The 27207-nt window shown below is 28.0% G+C and overlaps 1 protein-coding gene and 1 long non-coding RNA gene across 5 annotated transcripts in view; both read right to left on the reverse strand.

The window, feature by feature from the left end:
- LOC112690267 (fasciclin-2-like) overlaps positions 1–27207 on the reverse strand; it is a 128694-nt gene that overhangs the window by 54345 nt on the left and 47142 nt on the right. The gene's annotated exons all lie outside the window — the stretch shown is intronic.
- LOC112690268 overlaps positions 16881–27207 on the reverse strand; it is a 51692-nt gene continuing 41365 nt past the window's right edge. For both annotated transcript variants that reach the window (XR_003149198.1, XR_003149199.1), the window contains exon 3: positions 16881–17130. This is a non-coding gene — a long non-coding RNA (uncharacterized LOC112690268). The remainder of the gene's footprint in view (positions 17131–27207) is intronic.

Raw genomic sequence — 27207 nt, forward strand, 5'->3', positions numbered from 1 at the left:
ATATATATATATATATATATATATATATATATATATATATCTACCAAAATATTTAGAACTTTAGTTTAAATTAATAAATAATTATACATAAAAATCAATGAAATACGAATGAATGCGAAAGTCGTATAATATTTATTGAATATTGATAAAAAATAAAAATATTTTAATATAATTTTTATGCAAACAGTACTATAGTTTTTATTGACTATGCGTGTTTAATGCGTATTCTAGTATTAAAAATGAAAAAACCAAATAGTTATTCCGTATCTCAAAAAATTTAAAAAAATATTATTTCTCTACGGACGGTTTCGAGGTCTACAAGTAAAAAAAAAATTTATTAAAACATTCGATGTATCGTCTCAAAATATAGGTTTATTATTACCTTTCTATATTCAATTGAAGTTTATTATATGTACTCTTTCATTTTATTTTTTATTTTTATAATAATAAAAAAAAATCTTACTTTGGTCACAATTAAATATCGAATACAATTATTCATATCTGTACACATTGTTTGCACTTCCTTCGCAACAGTAAATCTTACTTGAGTTAATAATATGCCAATACAAAACGCAATACAATACCTATATAAGTTGTATTTATTAAACGTTAATAAATTAAGTTTGTCGTAAGTTAATTAAAAATCATAACGAGTTAAGTTGAACAGGGTTTATATTCAACTATGATAGGATTTATAAATCGCGCGTTTCGTTATCATTTTTTGAAGACATTCAAACATAAGATAAAAGCAGTTTTCGTTCTGCGTCTCGTTTTCATTGAAAAACTTTCCGAGACCAATTATTATAAAAGTTACCGCCGTCGACGCGGCTCTTTAATTACAATTGCTATATTAAAACGAATACAATTTTCCCGGGGCCTACCGTCGTCCTTCCACTCGATCGTGCATATAACACCGACAACGATCCGGTGCTATTTTACCCAGTCGAAATCCGCATGAAAACAATCGCAGAAATGCAAGTACTACAACGCACGACACGCATACACGTGTTTATATACAACGTTTTAAGCAAATAGTTCAGACACTTCGATATATACACACACACACACACACACACACACACACACAACACACACACACACACACACACACAAACACACAGTGGCGTAGATACGATTTTTTTCTGGGGGAGGGGGTGTTTAAGAGTAAATTCATAATATTCTCAGTATATCTTAATACGAGGTCCTGTATAATAATATTACATTAAAAATGGTATTATTATTATATCCCGTATTTAATGAAAACTATTTAATTTACTCAATTTTCAATATGTACCTGTAATTATAGTAAAATGAAAATGTAATCATACCATAATATGTAAATATTAATAAATAATAAGTAAATATCATTAAAAAAAAAAAATCTGGGGGGAACCTCTTACATCCCTCCAAGCCATAACTACACCACTGTACGCACACATTTATAACTACATACACAATATTATGTTACGAGTGCAGTGTACTACGGACGTCATAATATCGTAACCACGGCGTAACGTGTATTATGGTCCAAAAAACGTGACTCGAAAGACGTACATTATAAACGTTGTACAATTACGGTCTGCATAGCGGGGTTTTCGGAGTCTGAAAAACCCGGGCTGGATTAACGGATTTTTTAATTTCTTTAATATTTTTATTTTTTATCCTACCGCACGTTTAGTCACCGAACATAAATTTTCGGGGAAAGCTTTTAACACGCTTGATGACAAAACCGTACCAACGTTATGCGTATACGTATAAATGAGACGAAATAAAAAATAAAATATCCGAATTTTATTATCCACGCACACATAAAAAGCCGTCGCCGACGCCACAATACCGTCGAGATAATGGTTCGGATGAGGTAGTGCGGAGTCTCTTACATACACACACATATATATATATATATATATATATATATATATTTATAAATGTATGTGACATTAACCGGGTGGGCCTAAACGACGGATAGAGAGTGGTTTACAACGAACTAACGGTGACGTCGACGACGGTGGCGGTAATAATATTGTTCGACGAGATCTCCGATCGTAAACGGTCGGGACGAGACTTCTGAACGTTAGTCGGTTACATAGGTAAAAAGAGGTGTAAAATAGATTTTTATATACATAGACGGTGAGGAGAGTTGCGACGCTGTGCGTGAGTGTTTTATACCGGGTTTGCTACCGCCGCCGCCGAAACCGTACGTGATGGATTCGAAAGTTTTTTTTTTAAAAATAAAACGACTCGCGTTCCGAGGCTGCGTACGACACGGCCGACAATATAACACAACAATACGACCCCGGATTATACGCGCGTTTACCTGTGCACATACTCGTTTACATGAACGACACATCGACCGTAGATAAAATATATTAGTACCCGGGAGTGAAGTGGAGGTCCGTGGGGTTCGAACCCTTCGACCCGACGTTTTTTCCGTATCAACCACCGCTCGTAAGTTATAGTTCTTTGCAGGCCCGGCTCAAGTGTTTAAGCAAACATAGGCGAAATTTAGTTTTTGCCGCCCTTTACCTGTAAATATTTTATTAAATATTTTTTTTTATACATTAAAATTGTCCAGAAAAAATACCGCCCTAGGCGTGGGCCTATGTCGCCTACCCATTAAACCGGGCCTGGTCCTTTGAAATTTAAATGTCACCGAAACATTCACGAGTCGAAAGGTGATCAAAAAAACTAAAAGTTTGGTGTTTTTTTATCCTAAACTGCACAAGATTAAGATTCGAGCTGAGAATTAAATTGTATTTATAAGATGAGCGCATACACACACACAGACACACAACACATAACACATCTGCAGGACGATTTCGAGTTCAATTTCGGACACATCGTGTTGTACGTTTTCGTGTACAAACGTCGTTCGTTCGGTTTCGGATAATTCAGTTAGGATCCAAGTGGACCGATATTTTATGGCACCACGATAAAAACGGCGAGATTTTGTGCGTGAGGGGGATGGGGACGACGAATCGGGCCGGTTTTATATTTTCGTCTTAATCAAATCTCGACGAGAACGACGAACGAGTCACGGTGCACCGGAGCGGGCGGGTGTGGACGGAGTGACGAACGCCGCCGTCGTCGTCCACGGGCCATTTAACTCGAAACACAACGGCTCTGGCGAGTAACCCCGAGCGCACGTATAAAAACAGCACACCACTGGGTTCGGCCGAGCGGCGCGTACAACATTTTTTTTTTCTCTCCCCCACGTTCCCCCACGACAACTGCGGCGGCTCCGACGACGGGCGCACACCGCCGCCACCTTTTATTCATTATTATGTACGCGCGTTCGGCGAACGCTAACGGCCACAGCTGCCGTAAACTACCACGCCGACGACTTTGGAAATATTATTTTTATTATTTTTATTATTATTATTATTATTATACGTACGAGCGTAATTACGGGATGAAATAGGCGCACCACCGGGGCGGGGGAAAAAAAACACACGCTATAAAATATAAAAATGTGCGGTCTGGTATTGCGGAGGACGGCCGGCACCGAGGAAGAGCAGGGTTGCACCGTAACTGCGTGCTCTCATTTTTTTTTTTAATCAAATGACCCCGAGAAAAGTATTATGTACGCGAGTGGTTCGCGTTAATAAACGACGGTCAAAGCAGCAGTTGATTGTTTTTTTTTTTCACCTTTGACGAGGTTATAAAATATAAATACGTGCGAGACGTATGACATCGATACACGTATAAATCTAAAAGTCTGGATCGTAGAATGTAAACTATATCACCACGAAGGATTGAAAATTCACGTTCAGAAGAAAAACGCCACGCGTACGCAATGCTCTGGTGTGGCGTTCTGCACTAACCGAATACCGCCATAGTATACGTGCATATCGCGGTTTCGGCCTTGGAATTTCACAATAGAAAACTGCGCAAAGCTTACCGTTCCTTTATATTTTTTCAGCTAGGGATACACTGCAGTTGTTTCAAATTATTTACTCATCATACGTAATGTACAAAATTGTTTTAGTGATCGTACACATACTGTAGTACCCAAATGTATTAAAAAGAATTTGAAAAATACTAAATACGATTGTTCATTTTTTTTTTTTTTTTTTTTGTACGTTGAAAAAAATTAAATGTTGTCTCCAATTATTAATACGAAAACATAGATGACAAAAAAAAAAAAAAACAATACCTTTATCACAAAAATATGAATTTTGAATTGATAGCAAAAAAATATCAATATAGATCATGAACTAACTTTAATAAAATAACGTATATCTTTAAGAACTAATACAACGAATAATTTTGATTAGTTACAATAATATGTCAACGAAAAACGAACTCCTACATTTGGCTAAAATCGAAAACCCGACCAATCTTATACAAGTAACTGAAACTGGAATGTCATCGCAATGGCTACAGTGAATAATTATGCCATTTTTTTACTTTATAAATTCGTATAATGATATGCAATTTTACTATCTCGATACAAAAAAGTGATATTATATTTTATTGTATGGGTAATTTTATGAAAGACGGGACAATTTGGTGTCCTAAAGAAAGTTGTCGGGACATCAAATTAAAAATTGGGTTGTTCCCGAATTGTACGGGATGTCTAGCAACCCAAATAATAAGGCCCGTCAACTAACCTTACAGTTTTTCATTTCGATTTCCTAAAATGTTTAAATTTGGATTACCTTCATACGATTAATATAAATTACAAACTTTCAAATGACTTTCGCCCAATATAAATTTTACGTATTCGTACAATAAATTCGTATAAAAATGTAACATGCCTACGTAACATGTACAGACATTACGGATTAAATATGTACTAATACTTAATTGAATATGTATATATATTTTTTTTTCACACGTCCATAAGCTGTACATATATATATTTTTAATTAGATTGAATACACTTTATATATTAAACTCATATATTAATTTCAAATATAATATATTTATTAAATATTTGTGTGTGCGTATGTATTAAGTACGAGTATGTATGCAGTGAGTGAATAAATGTTTTGAGAGAAAATCATTGTAAATCTACTAATTTATTACACATTGGATATTAAATAAGGATGAGCCGATACCACTTTTTACCAATATCTGATATACCTATATATGCAACCGATATAATAATCACAAGTTAAAAATAAGTTAATTTTCAATATATTACATAAAAATCAACTTGAAACATTAAAAACCATGAACCGATACCACAAACCGATGACACCGATATAACATAATATTAGCATTACATTATTTTAGTAAGTAAGCAGTTTTATTTGCAAATTAAATAAAGTTAGCGAGAATGAACAATTAACAATTTTTCGGTCCACCAGAGTACTATCGATATTTAGTGATTAAAATATTGTTATTATTGATATTAATGTATTTTATGCTGGTGGTTTTTTTTTTTTTTTTGTGGTATCGGTTCAAATATCGGTTTTGAAAATAAACCGGTACCCATATTTCCGATACCACCAATATCAGCCAATATCAAGTATCAGTTCTAGGATCGACCCACCCCTAATATTAACGTGTGTACTAACGACTATATGAACTACGGTAAACAAGAACGTTTAGTAAGCTTTTAACGTTACGAGTAAAATAAAGTAAAACGTAGATTATGATAGAACTTTTAAACTTAATGATAATTCGTAAGCATGCATATAATTACGCTTCGTTAAACGCATAGAACAATGCGTACGCCAAGAACAATGCATATGTATTCGTACACAACTATAACGCTGTGTATACACTAATAATAAAGAATAAAAAATACATTCGGTTACAATAATTCACTTGCTTAGATGTGAACTAATTTCATTTTCATTCTGCTTTCCCGCATCGGTTGGGATTTGGCAAAGTATGAACAAGGAAAGGAATACACTTGGCGCGTTATCAATAAATAATAAACTTCCCACCGTAAATTATAGAGGTTAGTATACATAGTGACTATAATACGACTGAATTAATGTGTTATGTTTAATACTTAATACGAGTTATAAAACATACCGTTAAAATTTAAATAATGGGCATTGCTTTAAACGTATTATACACACGTACTGTTATTAGTAACATATTATACGGTAGCGAATGCGGCAGATATACTTGGTGTAATTAAGAAACAGTATAATTAAGATTTTTTTCAAAAATTAAAAAAAGAAAAATCCGATCATTTGGAAAATAATATTCTATTCGATATAGTTTATGGTAGGTGGGATAGTTCGTAGGTATATAATTATTAAATGTCGTACGTTTTTATCGGTTTTTTTTTTTTTTTCACTAAAGAAAAGCAGCAAAATCTAATAGACACCGAGCGCAAGAATAAAATTTATTTACGATTATTGTTATACTTATTTCGCGCACCTATGAAATTTCGATTTCACATGCATCGATGGATTTTCGACCCGTGGGTCCCGTCACAGCTGATTCAACCCTAGACGTTAGTGTGTGTGCCCGTTACATACGTATGTATACACGTATTTTGACGATATTCGGTTGAATATATTTTTCTTATTTTTCCGGTAAACGAGACGACGACGACAATCGTTTCCGACGATGACTGTTGTGTCTCTGCTACACACATAAATGTGTAAATGGTGCACGTATATGTTGCGCTGTTGTAGTAGTGAAAACGCTTTTCGTACTGTTTGTTCGCCAAAAAACATCATCATCAGCCCACGCTACGAGAAGTTGGGACGAAGAGGACGAGATAAAAAAAAAAGGCCTACAAAAAACATGTCACGCACGTATTGCGATTCACATTACGCTGTCGTATAAACATTACTGGTTTATGTTATTTTTAACTATCGAGTTCGGACCGGACATTTTGAGCGCAACGGGTCAAGGAATATATTTTCTGATGTCCACTCTTACCGGTGTTTTTTTTTTTTTTACTCTTTAATAAGTTGCAATATTATATACGGATTTTACAATCGGTATCATATTGTACGACGTTCAAGAATACGTGATATATAATAATATTGATAATAATAACATCGTGCAATATAAAATTATTTTATTCCACACGATTATAAAATGAAAAATTAAAACGGCGCAAAAATAATGTTAAATAAAAATAACTATCAGAAATGTACATACATTCATATTGTTTTACAAATATAAATTTAAAAACCGTAATACCGTAATTTTCATGACAATTCTACGAATATATAAAGTAATAATTTTTACTAAACATAATTAATGCAATTCAGAAAATAAGAAGTATATTTTATTTCTCATACATAATTTACTATATTATTCGTGAGCATATGATTGAAATACAAATAACTAATTAAAATTCATTGTTATGATCGTTTTATACTTGATTTAATTGAATACCTAACTAGGCATTTTTAAATAAATATCTTCAAAACGCTACATTAGGTATACAAAACCTTATACCTTGAAAAAAATGCCTTAACTTTTTATTTTTCATATGATTGTATAGATTATTTCATATAACCTAGACGAGTAGCATTTAATGCTAAGTTAAATATGATATGATTGTTTATAATAATATTTTAAAATACCGTAAACATCAAATTATTATAGTTGTAATGCCAGAAACAAAATTATAAAACTCAAACTTAATCTGAAAGAACTAACTAACTAACTTTTAATTGTATCATAGTTTAATTTAGCTGTAAAATATATTATTCTTAAGTATCAATACTTAAAGCTAAGGTCATATTGTATTGAACAGTTAGACTGCATGGGTTCTAATGTCTGCAATAAAATATAAACTCGTAAAGTTATTATATGTATAAACGTACATAGTATAATGTATGACTTCAACAAATAATGTACTTTATTGTTGTTCCAAGCATAAAGATTTATGAAACATTACATGAATTGTTTCATAATTAAACTCCAAGATAAACTATATGTCTTCTTTACAGAAGAAAAATGATTTATTATTTTATCACATGAAAATTATTTCCATGTCGAAAATGTTTTTTGATATTTATTTCCGAAAAATTGTATACAGTTCTGAATATATAAAAATACTCATCAATTATTTAATGAATTAGTGAAAATAATAAGATTTCTAAATAGATAATATATTTTTTAAATGCATTAATTTTTATAAAGTATTTTACTAAAACGATTAGAAAATTATATTTATGTTATATATACATATATATTATTTATAAGTGCAAAATACGTATATAGATACGTATATGTAATAATAGACTGAAATAAAAACATAAATGATACATTTTATTAAACGAATAGTAGTGCTTCGACCCAGTTTCATTTTTAACCCATTTGAAATTAAATGTTTTACTTAAATGTAATTTAACTAAAAGGAAATAAATAACCACGAATATTGGTCGTAAGTTATTCTGGAAGAAAATATTTGATCAACTTAAGTTTTTGCTATTTTATTTATACACTTATCGATATAGTTTCTGACTACCATTATGTATTCACTGTTCCATGGATATAATTTTTATTTCCCCAGACCAATATTATTTCTCTCATTCTCAACGAACATTTTTATCACGTAATGTGTAATACTGGAGGTTTTAAGTACAACATCAGTTTTAATTGGAGTTGAATGGTAATGTTAATGTCCTAGACAATTAAAATGGCAACCCTGCAATTTTCAACAGTAGACAGTGTTTAAATTATTGTGTAAGCTAATAGCATCGTATTTTGTAGGATGTAGATAGTATATCCAAATCTTTCAATTAAAAATATTTTAAATAAATAAATAAAAACGATCTATGTATTTTATTGTCTCAAAAATTAGTGAAATAGTAAAAGTAATTTTTAGATTAAAAAAAAAACCATTCATCTACTATTCGATAGCCAAAAAAGTTTTTTCATTAGTTTTAAAGTTTTAATTTTTATTTAGAAAACTGTAGAAAAATACCATAAAAACAACTTTGAAAGCTTCATTTGAATTCATTTGAATGTACTTATATCTATTTGTGTTGAAAAATCAATGTAAGCGCAATAATAAACTTTTTATTTCTACAACCACTTAAATACTTCCATTGAAGATTTTCAACAATTAATAATTACAGTAGTTAGAAACGTATTTATATGAAATGAAAAAAAAATTAATTTACTATTTGTGAAATATTATTAGAATCGTTTATTAGAATAGTGTATTGCTGTAATGAGGTTTGAATTTTTTATTTACAAAGTAATTTAAATAAAATATTTTAAACAAATAATGAACAAATTTTTAAGTATTATGAATGTACGATGGAATACCATTAATAATTAAGTGCTTAATTATTAAATTTTCTGAATAAAATTAATTTTAACACTCGAAGATAAACTAAAGAAAATATTTTTTTTTTTTTATAATGAAATAATTTGAAATATGAAAATTATTTGTAATGTTCAAACGTAACCATATATATATATTAAAAATTAAAATGCATAGACATTTTTAATCTAGCTAGTTCTTCAAGAATACATTTTTTTAGATATATTATACTTAAATGTAAGTAAATTTATTTTAACAATTACGTGATTATTATGTGTACATTTCACTATTATTAAATTTATTTATTATTTCAAAGATTAAAATCCAATTAATTTAATTGAACTCCTAGAAAAACATTTTAGCTTATTGAAACTTATATATATATATATATATATTTGATAACCTTTTATTTTTATAAGTCCATCCTTCAAAATAATTTGCTTAAATATATCAAAAAACAGTAAAGGTTTTATTTTTATTTTGTACTCATAACTATATTATTTACAATTTATGTAATCTATATTCTCCACTGATGAAATATAGTCTTAACAAATCAAATGGAAAATAAAGAACACCTCTTTAATTGAAAAACAAAGATTAACTAAAAATTTTATTAAAATTACTTGAATTATCTAGATAGTACGATAAAAATATTCTATTGACTATTAAATAATATCTATTTATGTACCTATATAAGTGACCGAGTTTAGATACATAAATATATTTATAAAAATCGATTCGCTAGTCCCTTAGAGTTTTTATTACATCGAAATTGCTACTTTTAAATATGCCAAATATTTATGTTGACATTCTCCAGAGACGATACCAACGTTGCTAAGTCCAACAATAAATTATTTTAACGCACATTATTACTCCTAAACTTTGCCGCCAGTTGGTATTTAACACAGGTTATCTGATCACAAAACCATGGAAAGAGCGGTCTGCTTTCTCGTTTATCTTCTTTTTTTTCACAGTTAACAATACGAAAAACTCACTTTTTCCTCAACAATAGTTCGTTACTTGAATATTCACAGTATTGAGTAGTAAAATTAATAGTAGTAATGATATGGACAATTATCATGGTACAAGACGAATATTATAAAATTAAACTTTTCAAGATCAAACATTTATGTATCAAATCATTGTTTTTTTCTATAGAGTTTTTTTTATATATATATAAAATATATTATATTTAAATAAATATATCGTCCATCATATACTTTGGTTACGAGAATGAGAAAAAAAGTAACCAGATTCTGCATGGATCCCTCCGAGGCTCAGAATCACTAAAAAAGTGTCTACATAGTTAAGAATTTGGGCAAAGACGATTGATTGGTGTATACACGTGCAGAAGAAACCTTTAAAAGTAAATCCATATATGTGTATAGTTTGTACACACAACCATGGACTTCTTATTCAAAAAACGTTTGACAGAATGATAACATCACCGATCGTGGTGTATTCATCATATGGTAGAGAAACACCCCAATGTTGCATTACTCCACATAAGAATACGATACCCTGCGGTGTTGTCCAATACAGTAGGGATTGTCGTTATTCGGTTTTGAACAAATAGAATTATATGGAAGTATAACAACTTTATTTGTTTTTAGCTGCAAAGGACTTTTGATGAATTCCAAAGCACATATGAGAAAACGACACTGTAAGTCTTCGTCCCTCTTCTTTACAAAAACCGAATGAAAGTATGCACAAGAAACTTATATATGATGTTATGCAATATCAAAAAGCTTTTTACAGATGATACGATACTGTATTGTTTTCGTAAAATAAATAACTAAAAATGGGAATAAATAGAGTAAAAGTAAATTACGTTTGAAGTACTATAAATATAGATCTGCTATAAACAATGCAATCTTTAACCTAAGGACACGAGACACGAGAGCCCAGGGCCGTCGAACTATTGGGACTCCCGACTGACAAAGACTCCAAATATATAATTTACATTTTTACGTTGTGAATTGTTGGCGCAACCTATCTTAATAAATATTTGACCATCAGGCTTAAATAATAAGTTTTAATTTAAAAATGAGATTAAATAATAGTCAACAGAAAATGTAAATGCTATAAATACAACAGTTCCTACTTCAACGATAAATTTGTTTTACAACTAATTATTGATATACATTGATAGGCGGCTTCAGGGTAATTTATTAATGTATTTCCGTAAGAAATAATATTGTTGATATGCTTTTGAACAAATAAGTAGGTCTAAAAATATCGTTTTGAACTTCAAATGTTATTATTTAGAAATTATTAGGTAATATAAAATAATCGTAATTTTTGCTTCTAAAAGTGTTCCTAAACTCTGTGTGCCCAAGGGCATCTGCATAGCTAAAGACTCTAGCTATAGAAACACATTAATCAGTTTTAAAGAACATGACTATAATTCATATTAAAATCGGTAAATTACACAGTTACACATTAAATAGTTTACTATTTTTTTAGAGTTTTTAAAGTAATAATTTTATTACTATTTTATATAACATTACAATTTATATACATATGGAGAAGTGTTAAATACTCTAGTAAACCTATTCAATGACGAATGTCATTTTATAACTTACTAGATTAAATTACACTTAAGATTATTTTAATTAAATTCATTTTTATTTAAAGCAATGAAAAAACAGTAGGTAAACAGTACTAATCTCTTAAATTATACTTCGGAAAAAATCTCAGCGTTACTCTCTGGTTGCATCTATGAAAGTACACGATTATCAGAATTCAAGTTCAAATAATAATCATATCATTTCATGAAACGCTCTCACATATTTTAATGAATTAGATTCAAAAATAAAATACAAAGTTTAAATGAACAATAAAATTTCACTTTGTAAATGTTTTTAATTAAAAATCAATAAAAGCGATTGTTTGGAAAAATGATTTGGTAAATGTAAAAAGCAAAAAAAAAAAAAAAAATGCAAATACAAGGTTATAAATTAAGTGAAAAGACTAAGGGTTACACATCCGTTTCCATTTTCATCACCCCATGGCGCCATAATATGTTTCAATGAATATTAATATTGTTAAAATTATAAAAAAAATAAATAAAGAGAAAATCAAACACCATTTCTGTATTCAAATTATGCGTAAATGTTGTAGATGTCATCGGATTTATATAAGCATATATCGAGAGGATTATGTTATTAGATTAACAATAAGTTATAGGGGCGAGGAAACAATTCCACTAAAAGCTTAAACGCTTAAAACGGCCAAGCTCGTAAAAGAGTTCACCCCTTCAGTATCATTTTCTCCTCTTTGTGTATTTTTAGATACATACCATAATACATTGATATTTCAAAATTTTGTAAGGCATGAATAAGATAATTATTGAGTATTACGGTTTTTTGATGAATCCTGATTAACTCAAAGAGCTTTTCAGTTCAAACTTTATACAATTTAAATTGTTTTAAATTTCAATCACCTAAGTAAATACAGTGGTCAAATAAAATGGTTCCCTGTACATTTTATGCATCTATGTCGTGTATTGTGAACACGTCGAGTCACCGAATTCACAACAACAGTATATTATTACTACAATAAAAAACGTAGTTAGCAAATACATTACATGTACGATGCCCGAACACAAGCACAATAAAAATGCTACTAATGTACAAGGTAATCAATTACAAATAATATCGAATTATAGTGAGGTCCCTGTTGAGGATTTGTCGATAGTCATCAACCGTATTCAAAGTTTGTAAATTTTATTTTCCAGCCCATTTCCAGAGGAAATGAACACTTCCGTTTTTCGTGTCTAACACAAACTGTGATCAGTTTTTGTCCACCCGGGAGACGCATGTTTCCCATCATTGACCATTGCTCATGGAAGGAGAAACTAGATGGTAGTATAAAATAAAGAATATCCGCAAAGCAAAAGAAAACATTTTTAGTGCTTACACGTGGCCACAATACATTAAACCTCCTCGATATTTTTGTACAAACCCCAGTAATGGTCTAAAGGGGCACTCTACCCCTTGCGGTGTCACTTTACCACCCCCCGCAGCATAACCCGATCCCGTTTCCATACACATCTGCGGGTCGGATTGCATTCAGCCACGCACGCGATTTCACCACTCTGAATTTCTGCTTGTTGCTGCGGTTAGTATCTAGCTGCTAGCAACTACATTTTTATAGTGTTGGGTTTCAAAAATATATTTATACCTATTCAAATAGTTGTTGACATCTAAGTATTATACGAAACCTAAGGAATGAAGTTTTTATAAAAAATCCTTTAATTTTTGTACAATATTGTATACAATTAAAGATATTTTGAAAGGAAATTAATATTTTAAAGTTTCTTTTAAAAAAGGTCCTTTAGCTCGTATCATACTTAGATGTAATAATACTTAAACTTCCCTGTAATTATCACGTGTTAATAATCTTTTATATTTATATATAATTTAAATACCAATCTTATACATCTCAAAAAAGAAAAATTTAACTAGAAATGTATTATAGTTCTTCTAATACTGTAAATGGGCGATAAAAATGAATTTTATGAAATTTGTATTTTTAAATTATCTAGAACAAATTCATGTTGTTTAATATGCTAATATTAATAACTATCAATTAATGTGTTTGTAAATTTATATAGTACAAGTAAATGAAAATAAATATCATTAGAACACATGAGATTACATACTTAACTTTTTTTAATCTACAATTTTTAGGTTTAGAATTAATAATTGATCTTATATAAAAAAGTAAAACATCTTCAAGTCCAAGAAATTCAAATAGTAATATAATATTTTATTCAACATTAATTATATAATAGACAGTTAAAATATTGATATATATATATATATGTATATATATCAGAACTCTCAAAAACATTTATTATCGGCATTTCTTTGACTTAATTATAATGCAGGAAATCTTGGTGATTATTAAAAGATTCTCCAATCCACATAAATAAATGTGATGCTATTAAGAGTCAAATTTAAAAATTATCATTCACACTTTAATGATATTTTCTCATAAAAATATCTTTAACACTAAAATAATATTCAATTATACTTTATTTGTTATAATATTTATATTATTATATTTATTCAAATATACAATTTTTATAAATTTGTATGTTACATAATTTTCAGTTTTTGGAATGATTATTACTAAAGACCAGATTTATATGTTTTTACATATCGTTACTTGGTATATGCTGTTGTTTGAGAGTAAAAAATATGGACGATTCATTCGATTCTGAGTTTGTAGAAAAAAGTTTTTTTTTGCATATTTGAGAATACATCATAGGTTAGAGAATATTTAGCCCATTTAGCATATTTTAGAATATTTGATTTTTTTTTCATAGTTGGTGATTATACAAACTGTTATCTGCAAACTAACCAATATACCTAGTGAAACAGGTAACATAATAAAAATACTACAGTATCTCAATTATGTTAAAAAAAAAAAAAGGTTACCAAATGTTAGCAAAAGTTGGGAACATTTTATGTGGAAACTATGAAGATCTCCCAGAATATTTTACACCTAATATAGTTATTGACATAAAGTTTGCACCTTTAATATCTGTTGATATTGAACGTTCATTTAGTCTCTATAAACAAATTTTAAGTGATAGAAGAACTAACATGAGTACAGATAATATGTAAAATATATTATTATTATTAATTCGTATAATAAAATTTAAATAGTACTTCAAGTTTCTTTTTTATTATTCAAACAGTAAATATTTACCATTGTATGCACCCAAGAAATATTGTTTTTATATATATATATATATATGTACCTATATTGTTATTTTATATCTTGTATTAAATTATTATTATTTAAGGATTACCTTTTTTTAACCAATTTTTTTTTTGTTTTACTATATTTTAATATATATAAATATATATCATATATATATATATATATGATTATTTGTTATTTTTAATATTGTGAAAATAGTGTTAATACAATATTTAATTAAAATATACCAAAGGAATATTGTTTTTAAATTTTAATACTGTAGACCAGGGATCGCCAATCAGTCGATCGCGTAAAATTATCAGATTAATTGGATAATGGGAATATTAGATTTAAAGATTAAAGACCTAAATTTTCCTGGATGTCAATCACCAGGGACTTAAATGTCAAATGTAGCTCACTTGTTTGAAAATGTTGACGACCCCTGCTATAGACTATACTGTAATATTTTTACTATATTCCTACTCTTACTGAAGTACAATAGTATTATATTATAATACGCAACTACGTATATACCTCATGATTAAAAGAATGTTGTATATAAAAAAATTTTTTTTAAAAATGCATATTAAACCATATATTATAAAGATTATTTTTGAATAATTTCAAATATTTGTACATATTTTTAAGATTTTTAAGAGAATATAATAAGAATATTAGAAAGTTTTTTAAAGAATATTAGCATCATATTTATGGTATTTTGAGAAAATATAAATCCGGTCTTTAATTACTACTAATAAAACTCGTACTTGTACTACCTCTTTTTCGTTCAATGGAAACACTGTTTTTAATGATACAAACAAATATATTATTTGTATCCATAAATAATTCATTAAATTCATCAGAATAATACTTTATGAACGTGCAAATATATATATATATATATATATATTGTTTTTTGTGTAAAATAAGTCAAGTCGTTTCTCCAAAAATACATTTAACCGGTATGATCAAACAACTCAAAATATACTAAATTATATGTATAAAGAGCTTTATAGTTTAAAAGGGTTTAATCTCAGGGTATGCTATTCACTATGTATTGTTAACTATAGTTCTCCGCAACAGCGTACATTTAATTAACATTAATGCTTATAAAAAGCGGCTTTTGTGTACATGCAGTTTGCTTATTCTGAATTAGTCGAAACTAGTTATGTACTCCGACACTCATGTACATAAGTTAACGTAGTATGCTATCGAACTTGAACCACCAAATTCAATAAATCCGTAAAATGTAAATCAGTAAGCGTTTGAGCACTTCTATTACTTCCACAACAAAAAATTTCCCCTGATGAATTTATCCCATTCGATAAACGGAAGCTTAAAGTGAAATTTCCCAAGTTTTCGAATCGTTGAAGTGTACAATGAATTATTATAGGAATTATAGCGACCATGATAGAGATTAACATTAAATCTTATTAGGACTGCAGACCCTCATGTACGTCATGAACATTACACTTCTGGGGCTGTAAATTAAATCAAATTAAACAACAACTGGAAAATTAGTGAAATTGGTGAAACACAACAGTTCCGTTTTCATAAGAACTACGAAAGTAAGTACAACAATGAGAAGTACAATGTCAGTGCCGATAAACAACTATCTAATATGTAAATATAATAATAATGATCTACATTATTTTTTATAAAACAAATTAACGACTTAATTAATCGTAAACATGGTACGATTATAGGTAGTAAAATTTTCAATTTTTACACGATAAATGAATACTGATAAGTTACATGTTTTTTTTTTTAATTTGTCCTTGTTCTCACATTATAGCAAAGCAATTACATAAAAGAAAATAACAATGGTATTAATGGGTAAATAATTATAAAAATAACAACAATACTAATAAAATACATATAAGAACAATTTAATTAAATTAAAAAGCCAGCGAAATAAATAAGTCACATGTTAAAAAGTATGGTATTGTACAATAATAAAACTTGATAATTCAACCAAAGGGAATTATTTACCGTAGTGTAAATATTGGTATTGATTATTTGAAACACCATGGTAATCATTCAAAAACGTAACAGATTTATTATAATTTTGAGTATATCGGTATAATACATGCACGCACGAATCACTTGACGTTGCGCTAATTAATATATTTTGGAAGAAGAATCGCATAATAGTCACAACAAGTGTACTCACAATTCTGTCGTTTAATTATGTTGGTATAATATATTACCTGAAAAATAATATAAAATAAAATCGTTAATAAATTTAAGATAACAATTATCGCGCGCGCGCCGTTAATCAGCAAAGTGGATTAAAATGTTTCTGTGAAATAGGGGGAGTAACGCTATTAGGGAAAAAGTGTGCGCGCGCGAACATCGCAATACAGCCAGCTAGTGTTCCTTTGGAAACCCGTAGGAAAATGACCTTTTTCGGGAGGAGTCCGCTACAGAGGATAAACGTTTGGATTCACATGACAATTGAATTAAGTGTATACTATTACGTTTTGAAAATACATTCTGAATTCGGCGTCGTGTTTAGCACAATATTATGATTAAGTAGGATGGAAAAACGAGAATCCACTTATTATACTGGAACAAGGGGACGTACTATGTGTACACAGTAAATACAAAATAAAAACATCATTTGAATTACAAAAGATTTGGGTTGTTATTCGATCAGAGTTAACATGCATAATATGGATAGTAAAATTTTCAAGCACGTCAAATATATTTAAACTTTTTCAATATTTTATTTTAATACATAGAAATTTTTTAGAGTACATACACCTATCTACTTAAAATTTAATATTTATATTTTTTTTCTTCTAACATTTGTCAAATATCGCTAACAAATGGTGAACTCAAAATGTGCATTTGTAGCACTTCAATATTGGATATATTGGCTTCGTACACGAAACCCCTCAAATATAATTTGTAAGTATGCACCGGTTACGTTATAATTAAAACTTATTTATTTATAACAGGGATAAACTATTTGAATGGCATTGAAAAATATTTTACCATTTAATTACACGTGTGTTCAATGGACATAAATTATTCGTGTCACATATACATACAAAGCCGTTAACAGGAGAGTTTTAGAGTTCAGACCCCAGAAATGTTTTTTTTTCAAAATATAGTTGAATAATTTTAAATGACTACATTTGAATTTTTAAAATTTCATAGTAAAAAAATATATTCATACTTTAATTTCCCTCCCCCAAAATATTTTTCTGGTTAAAGCCTTGTAAACATATACATTTAATTATATCTAATTGATTATTATCAGCATATTCTTCAAAATAAAATTTTTCCTAGATTACCAAAGAATAAAAAAAATATATACATTCAGCCATAAACTTTATCAATACTTAAAAATGCCATAAATTGCAGTAAATATGTCTCAAACATCAAGATAAAATGAATGCACTAAATACAAATATAAAATCAACAAAATTACACTAACTCAATTCGATTTTTAACATTACTTGATAAACATTTTACTTATTATTTTTTATTAGTTGATTATTATTTTTTTTTTTTTTTATTATTTTACTATTTTACTTTTAAGGTGAATAAAATTAATTTCTCTACAATTACGGCAATTATCAATTATTTAATTAAGCGACAAAAAAATAAAAACAATAAATAGGCATATTCAAAACAATTAAATACAAAATATAAATTAAATTAATAAATATAATTTCTTATCATGTATAAAACATACAACAATTATTTTCAAATAATGGGCAATACATATACTGGAAAGCATATATTTAAGTTCTATAGTTATTAATGTTTAGGAAAATTTTAATTTATTTCTTAGAATGATAAAGTAATTTCAGGTCTTAAGAAATCCAATGAGTATTGTCTTATTTTCTAATTCTTATTTTTAATGTAATACCTTAATATTACTTATTTATTTACGTCTTATACAATCTTCCTACATTCAAATATTAAAAATGAGACATAGATGGTATTCTAAAAATTATATTTTCACAGAAAAATTAGGGATGATTAATTAACGCTAAGAATCTTCTATTATAATTTTGAAATTTGAAATTTTTTGCACTAGATTCGCTTCATAATTTTTAAATCACTAATTTTCCAATCTTTGATATATTATTTTATACAAGTATATAATTATATAAAAGACTATTTCAATGTTGATCTATAGATATATTTAAATTGTGTTCATGGACGTAGTTATATCAAAGTGCACAATACTAGATACAAATTATTCTACAATGTTTTTTTTTACAACCCCATAATATCTTGATAATCTAAGTTTCCAATTTTAGTTTATAAATGTGTAAATTATCTCACATATAAAAATTAAAAATGGTTGAAAATCATATTTCTCATTTAAAATTTCTTTCAAATTAAAATAATGATAAAAAATTGATTAACGGCGAGACGAAAGTTCAATATCATAATTTATATTTTTATTTAAATTTCTTTCGATACATGTATTGCAACTCATACTTGTTAATTTTTATTTTATATTTTATACATATAAATTGGAAAATGTGTTTTTACAAAGTATATAAGCTGAAATAAAACTGATACATGATTTGCCCTCTCCTCTCATTTTACTATAACGTAACACGACAAAAACTAACTCAAGAATGTTATATTTTTGCATAATATATATAATTTTTATATATAATAAACCATTTGTTAATATTATTTCTTTTGTGTATTTGAAAACATAAAAATGAAGTAAAGGTGATTATTAAATTAAAAATATAAAATATATGATATATGTTTATTACTTTTATATTTCAAGTTACTTGAAATATTAATCGTTATATTAACATAAACATTTGTTAAGCTGGAAAAGTAATGTTTATTGACAACATTGAAAATAAAAACTAATATTTTCATAAAGATGAAATAATAATGGTAACGTCAACATGTTTAATAAATTGAATAGATCATTTTTTTTTCCGATCAATTAATAAAAAATACAAGAAAGTTTTCAAAGATAATTTTTATTCAAATTTTATTGGATTGCAAACTCATACTTAGCAATACAATTCAATTATGCATTCAATCGATTCAGGCAACTTTGCATAATTTCTATACATTTCGTTTAAAATAAATCAAATAAAATATTAACTTAATTCAACTTAATGCCAAATTATCGAAGCCTTTTAAATTATCAATATAAAATAACACTATTAAGATAGTTATAGTTAAATGCAATTATCACAATGACTAATTTTTCTGTTTTAAATATTTGTATTTACATGAAACTATTAAATGTGAATAGGTATTTAAATTCCTATAACAAAAGAAAAATACTTAAAATTTGTTGTTCTTAAATTGTAATTTTCTATGAAATGCGAAAAAATTACTTTCTATACACAGAAATACATTATATTTTAAGTATACGAACATCTTACGGTTTTACATAACAGATTTAAAACCCATTTCAACGTTTTTCTACCAAACTATAATCACTCGACATAGAGTGTTAACAAGGTGAACGAAAACTGTGATATTTGGCGTAAAAGCGATATCAATAATAATAATAACAATCACAGCGCACTGTCGATTGTTTTGGACGTCTGGCAAGATAAACGACTTCCAACTGAAAGGACAAAAATTTAAGCTGACGGAAAATCCATGGAAAAAACTATCACTCCCTCTCTCTATTTTACTGTCTCGCTCTTTCTTCCTCCTTTTTCTCCCTTTCTATCTTCCTCTATCTACCCTTGATGATCGTCAAGAGCAAACAAGTGGATGGGTCCTGACAGAATTTTTAAAAGGCTATCGAGCGAAACGGAAAATCCCCACATCGGACTCATGTACAAGACATACCCTTCCTTATAGCAAGCTTTCAACAGTGGGTGAAAAAAATACATTTAATATGCTGTCAACCAATCGATCAGTTATTTTATTTTATTTTCGCATCCCCTTCTATAAACACTACCTCCTCGGTAATTCATCAAAAATATTTATAAAATAATACTTTTTGATTCTATTCTAATTGCTGATGCCAAAATAAAGGGAGATTCTACGTTATATTCCTTAATATTTTCAAATATTGGTGCCGAAAGATAAGGGTGCTATTATGTTAGTGTTATCGTAATTCAAATATACTTGCGAAATAAAACTTAATTATTAAATAAGTGATAATATTTACTTTTATAATATAATACGAAACGAAAAACAATGTGACAGTAATTACATTAATACCACTTTAAATTTAAATAAAACGCATCAATAACTAAACAATACAAAAAAAAAAGATAACAATAAAATTATTATCGAGATTGAAACGAATCCTAACATAATATTACTGTCTTTTTTTATCAACAAATGCATTTTGCTAATTTTCCACTCGATTAAGTCACTTCTTAGTTCATGAATTGAACCGTATATATAACATACATTTTACACTTGGCCAAACAATACATTTCCCACAGATCATTGGTCTAACGTTATGCCTCATCACGGTCAACAGATTCAGTATTTTCACAAAATTACGTCATCGAACAAATTCATTGGTTTAATCTTGTTATGTCAAATATAACTTTTGTATTGTTTTATATTTTATAAAATTTTACTTTAAAAAAAAAAGAAAAAGTTAAATATTAAATAAATATTAAACATTTTTATTAAATTTAAATCCATATAAAAAAAAAAAAAAAAACTAATAGTTTTGTAATACCAAACAAAATAAAACTGTTATTAATACATAATATTGATGTTTTAAAATGTAAGAAAAATATTTGTTTATATAAGTATTCACATAGAATTTCATCTTTCTTATAATTACTAGTTAAGGTAAATAATAATCAAATTATGATACGCCACGATATTTAAGACAATATATACATGAGATTAATTTTTAAAATCAATTTAACCAACAAATTGATACTGAAACATGATTTTTTAAAATGTTATACATAAATGTGACTCGAGATGTTTATCGAAATTTTATTGTTAGTTGTTTTCATAGATATTAATATCTTCAACACAAGTTGAAGAAAATAATAAATTTAAAAAAAAAATGATCAAAGACAATAAAAAATAAAAATAAATACGAGTATATGAACAAGTATTTCAAAAAGTTGAAAAGTTTAGATGAATTGACGAAGAAAAGTGTGTGGTTTTTCATAAGAGAAAGTTTGATAAGTAGTCCATCACACATAGTAACATTTACGGTTATCGAAGTAAAGTAAAATTACAAGGATCATTGGGCTATATGAAAATGTGTGTCGGTTAACAAACAGTTAGGAAATTGTATTGGATTCCTTTCAGTAGAAAAGAAAATCAAGTAAAATTACAAATCACTTTACAGTCAATGTATACCGATGCATGTACATGTGATAAAATTACAGAGAAGTAAATAACACCGTAAATATTAAGTATACCTTGGGTATGTATCACGTAAATGTTTAGCTCGCGGATTTCTATTGGTGTGTTTGTAAATGTATCGTAAAATATTTATTAAACGTAGTAAAATAGCAAGTAAAATTCAAACCTATTTCACACCATAATTCTCTCAAAATAAAAACTAAACATTTAATTTATTTTAATTGTTATTATTTACACATAAATTGCAATAAACTACAATAACCACCTTATAGAAAAAAATAAATATTAGCTAAAATAAAGGAGAATGTAGAATGTGGACTTCATTAATAAAACTAAACTAAACAACCATAAAAAAATCATTTTGTTAGTGTAAAATCGCATAATATTTACAGAATTGTTTAACAATAAAATATTATACTAGTAAGCATATGAATTAAACATCGAAATAAATGGCTTTACACATCACTAAAAAATTAACGAGTACTTAACCTATACTGAGATAACATTAAAATCAAATATATTTAAAAAAGAACTTATAAGAAGATATTTATTACATTTCAACACTCAGCATATTCGTTGAAGTTGATATGATTTATGAATTTTCAGACGCAACATAAATATTATAAAACGTACATTTTTTTCTAGAACATCAAGAACATATGGGTTTCCCACAGTATCTAAACGAGAATTATCCAGATGTTTATCACGTGTAATTATCACATACAGATCGATTTACGTTAAAAAATATATTTACATTGGTATTAATTTAAATAAAAATATGTGTCCCATTTAAATTTATTATGAACACATTGGCCTTAAACATAAATGCATACGTGCATACATCCATGTGTGTGACTATTGTTGAAATTTGGCTTTTTAAAAATGATTAAATTCGAATATATATATGCATAATATTTAAAGTATGGTTAAGTTCTGCAAAGTGAAAAATAAAGTGCAAAATTTAAAGCCATTTTTGAAACTATAACAGTAAATAGTAATTAAGTTTAGGAAGAAGTAATGACTATTTTGAGTTGTAATTTCGTAATATAAAGAAAAAATAAAGTTACAATTATAATTTTTATTGACAACTTATTTAGAAATTAAAGAAATATAAATATTATTAATAATAATCATCATCTAATTAAGAAAATAAATAAACCACTTTATTATAATTTACGTAAATTTAAATTTGTTTTATTTTGTATTTATACACATCTAATGGGCATTTTATTTTATTTAATAGACAACAGTTAAGACCTATTTTTTATAATAAAATCAAATTATAATTCTTATTAATAACAAAGAAGAACTTTATATTCGAGTACAGGAGAAACCGCTTAATACATTTGGAAAAGTAGTCGGTCCCCATTTAAAATCTTGCGTTCGGTTAACTTATAAGGGCGGTCATTTTTTTATTCCATTATCATAATATACATAGATCCCATGTGTTACATCACTTTGTGTAACGGTGGCAATTAGTTTTGTGTTCGCCGATGAACTTTCCGGAGACAATCCCTAGCGCGAACCCTTTAAATGACCTACCGAATTACATTCAATTATTCACAAACATGGCCGATTCACTTACCCAAAAAGACCAACGAAACAATTAAGATACGTATTAAACCCCAAAAATAATATATTATACTAGGAAAGAAAGCAAATACTACAAGAATCATTAAATTAAACAATAAATCATATAGTGAATTAACATGTAAGTACACTACACCAAATAGTTGCATAGAAAAAAATTAGTTTTAACATTACGTATCTATTAAAATAATACGTGCTTTGGTATGGATTTTTAAAATATAATAACACCTCAGTTTACATTGAAATCAAAATATTTTTACAAATGAAAATTAACTGAAAAGTTTTCAAATATATCAATGGTTAATAAATACACATAACGAATTCTGTAAAAGAACTTTTAATTTCTTCCGACGAACAATATTCACAAAATACATAAATAATTTAATTGTTTATAACTGGAACAATTCCCGAAAGTTTACACATTTGCAAATTAGTTAACTTCGGAAGGAGGAAAAAAGATGCTCTATTCCATGGAGTTCTATCTAACCAAAAAGGCGGACGGAAGGATCGCTGAAATTTGTTGTCTAATGTAACGGACGAGGGGTTCGCTTTATTTGCACTATAATGTACCGCATCTATTCCAAGGTATATAATTACTAATGGAATAAAATAGTAAGGGGACACACGTTGGAACTTGAGTCCACAAAAGTTTCTGATCCATGGATAGAAGGGGCGTTACAGAAATTCAATCGAATGTAAACACATAGAAGTTTGTTTATACTCTCGTCGTCTCGTAACAACCCCACAGGTAAAAACATTTCTCGTCGGTACGAAAACCATCATTATCGGACAAAAATATTCGTGACCGTCAGCCACAACTTTGGACACTCGTGTCTCCGGGGAACGATTTCGACGCTTTTTATTTTTATTTTTTTTTCCCCTCGCCAACAAACCTAATGCTAGTTGTTATTGTTGCGGTCGGACTTTCTTATTGAATGGATGTCCGAAACAAGGGATCTAAAACCGTCCAATTTACAATAGAAACAAAAGTCCTGAGGGGAAAATCAAATATTATATAGTATAAGCAACTAGTGGTTTAACGCAACGGTTTTTTAATGAACAAGTTTTAAAAACACATTACACAATATGCTTTCACTTGTACGAAAAACCTTGAACATTACTTTATTTCGCGACTGAAATAATTTATATACTTAGGTAAGTCATAACTCTTTAAAATAGTATATGTTCAATTTTTCTCAAATACAAATAGACTTCTAAAAATGTATGGAATTGTTGTTTTAAATTACATTTAATGTACATTTAAATTCTAAGGAGAAAACGTGATCGCATTAAAACTTGGTATACTTATCATACCTTCTTACAGCCAGCAAACAAAAGTTTGTTCAGATGGATTTAAAAATTTCAATAGTTAACTACAAAATAAAATTATACTGAACACCATCGCAATTACTTTATAGATTATACGTTATAAAACGTTAAAAGTATTTAGTCATAAAATAACTGTATGTATACAATACGTATGAAATTTTAACTATTTTACATTATCTAACAAATAAATTGTTTAACTTTTATCCATAACTATAATTAAATAAGATAAATTATAAATTCATTTTTTTTCAATGCACACTTATATAAATATATATATAAATATAAATTTGGATTTATTTTGATAATAAATGTAAATGAAGGTATTAATATATACTAATGTATTTTAAATTAAATATTTCACTTATATAACTATGAAATATATGAAATTTATTCAAATCACATAGTAGGCTAATTAACGATAGATTTAGATATTTATTTCACATATTTTCCTAAGACTCAATATTTAAGTATACACACTAAAATTTAAAAATTTATCAATAACTATAAAACAATCAACAGTCTCAATTTTAAATAACAGTGTCATTTAAAACAGACAATATGATAATAAGAAAAAACATTCGTTTTCAATGTAACAATACAATTCAATTACACAGTGTCATACTGCGCAATAAAAAATATTGAAAATTGTTTAATAATAATTGACAATTAAATTCATTATCTTTTTTTATTATTTTTCAATGCAGACCAATATATTGATACGGAAAAAAACTTAGCATTTTTCTGGTTTATCGATGTTCAAAGTTACTTAAATGTTCTCAAGGTTCATTTATATAAGTAAAAAATGTTAACATGGTGGGCTCCATCTTAGTTTATTACAACTGTAATAAACTTAACGTTGTATGTAAGAATACCTGTATTGCTTTGTCAAAATAAAAATATTAATGATATTAATTTAATACGATTCTACAATATTTTCTTGTAAAAATATTATGACCCAATAAATACAAACGTTTTTTATTTTATTACAAATATTTTACAAATTATTCATGTTTCTGTTGTTCTTCAAATAAATATGTTCAAACATTAAACGTAATACGATTTAATTTTAAAAACTCGGTTACATTTTATTAATAGTTTATTAATGTCTTAAAATATTGACATGTTTGTACAATAACTTTTATTTTGCATACATTGAGCTAAAATTCTACGAAAATCCTCTAAAATTTGCATGGTGTACATCATCCTTTTTTATTTGTAGACTACAACGGTGGTTTTGGCATCCAAAATTAAAGTTTCTACACACTAAAACCAACAACGGAAAAACTTCACCGAAGTACCCGGAGGTCTTCTGTCGCATAAATAAAATACACTCTCATGACCTGTTCAACGGGCGTGTGCATATTATTATGTGTAAACACTAACTTCTCTATCGCCCGGGAGCCATGCATACCTGTGAGCACAATAATTGTAATTATTACACAAAACACAAACGGTAAACCATGGGATATGCAGTGCACGTCTTAAAAGTTTTTATTTGCATGAGAGGAGAATCTATGGATTATTCAGTGGTCGAATATTCAAAGAGACCGTTTGATGTAGTGAGAAAACGAGAGTAAAAGAGAAAGATATAGGAGGAAAGGATTATACACATCGGAGCGAAGTTAATGCATTTTAACTTGTTCACGGACCATTAGACGATAAACGACGACTTGATGACTCGGATTCGAATAATTACATAAGGTTTGGGGTAGTGGTTTAGATGTGACTGTAGTGCGCATATCTACTACTTACTCGAGACGAATTTAGGGTTAGTGTTTGAAAATAAGGCCATACCACAAGCACCGACACAGCCGTTGACTCGTGAGAGTCCACTGCAATCCGAATGAAATTTCCTACTAAATATTGTGGCTAAAACCACTAGAATTTATCTTTTTGGAATGAAGAGATAACAGCTATAGGGATTTCGTCAAGATAAACCGTTTTAATATTAAAATGAGTAAAACAATTTTTAGTATGGACATCATTTAAATTGGGATTTTATAAAATTAATGAAAAATACGATTCTTAATCAATCAATAATATCAAACAAAACAAAAATT

The sequence above is a fragment of the Sipha flava genome, unplaced genomic scaffold, assembly GCF_003268045.1.
Source record: "Sipha flava isolate LNK unplaced genomic scaffold, YSA_version1 49_pilon_pilon, whole genome shotgun sequence".
In the NCBI taxonomy this organism is placed as follows: Eukaryota; Metazoa; Arthropoda; class Insecta; order Hemiptera; family Aphididae; genus Sipha; species Sipha flava.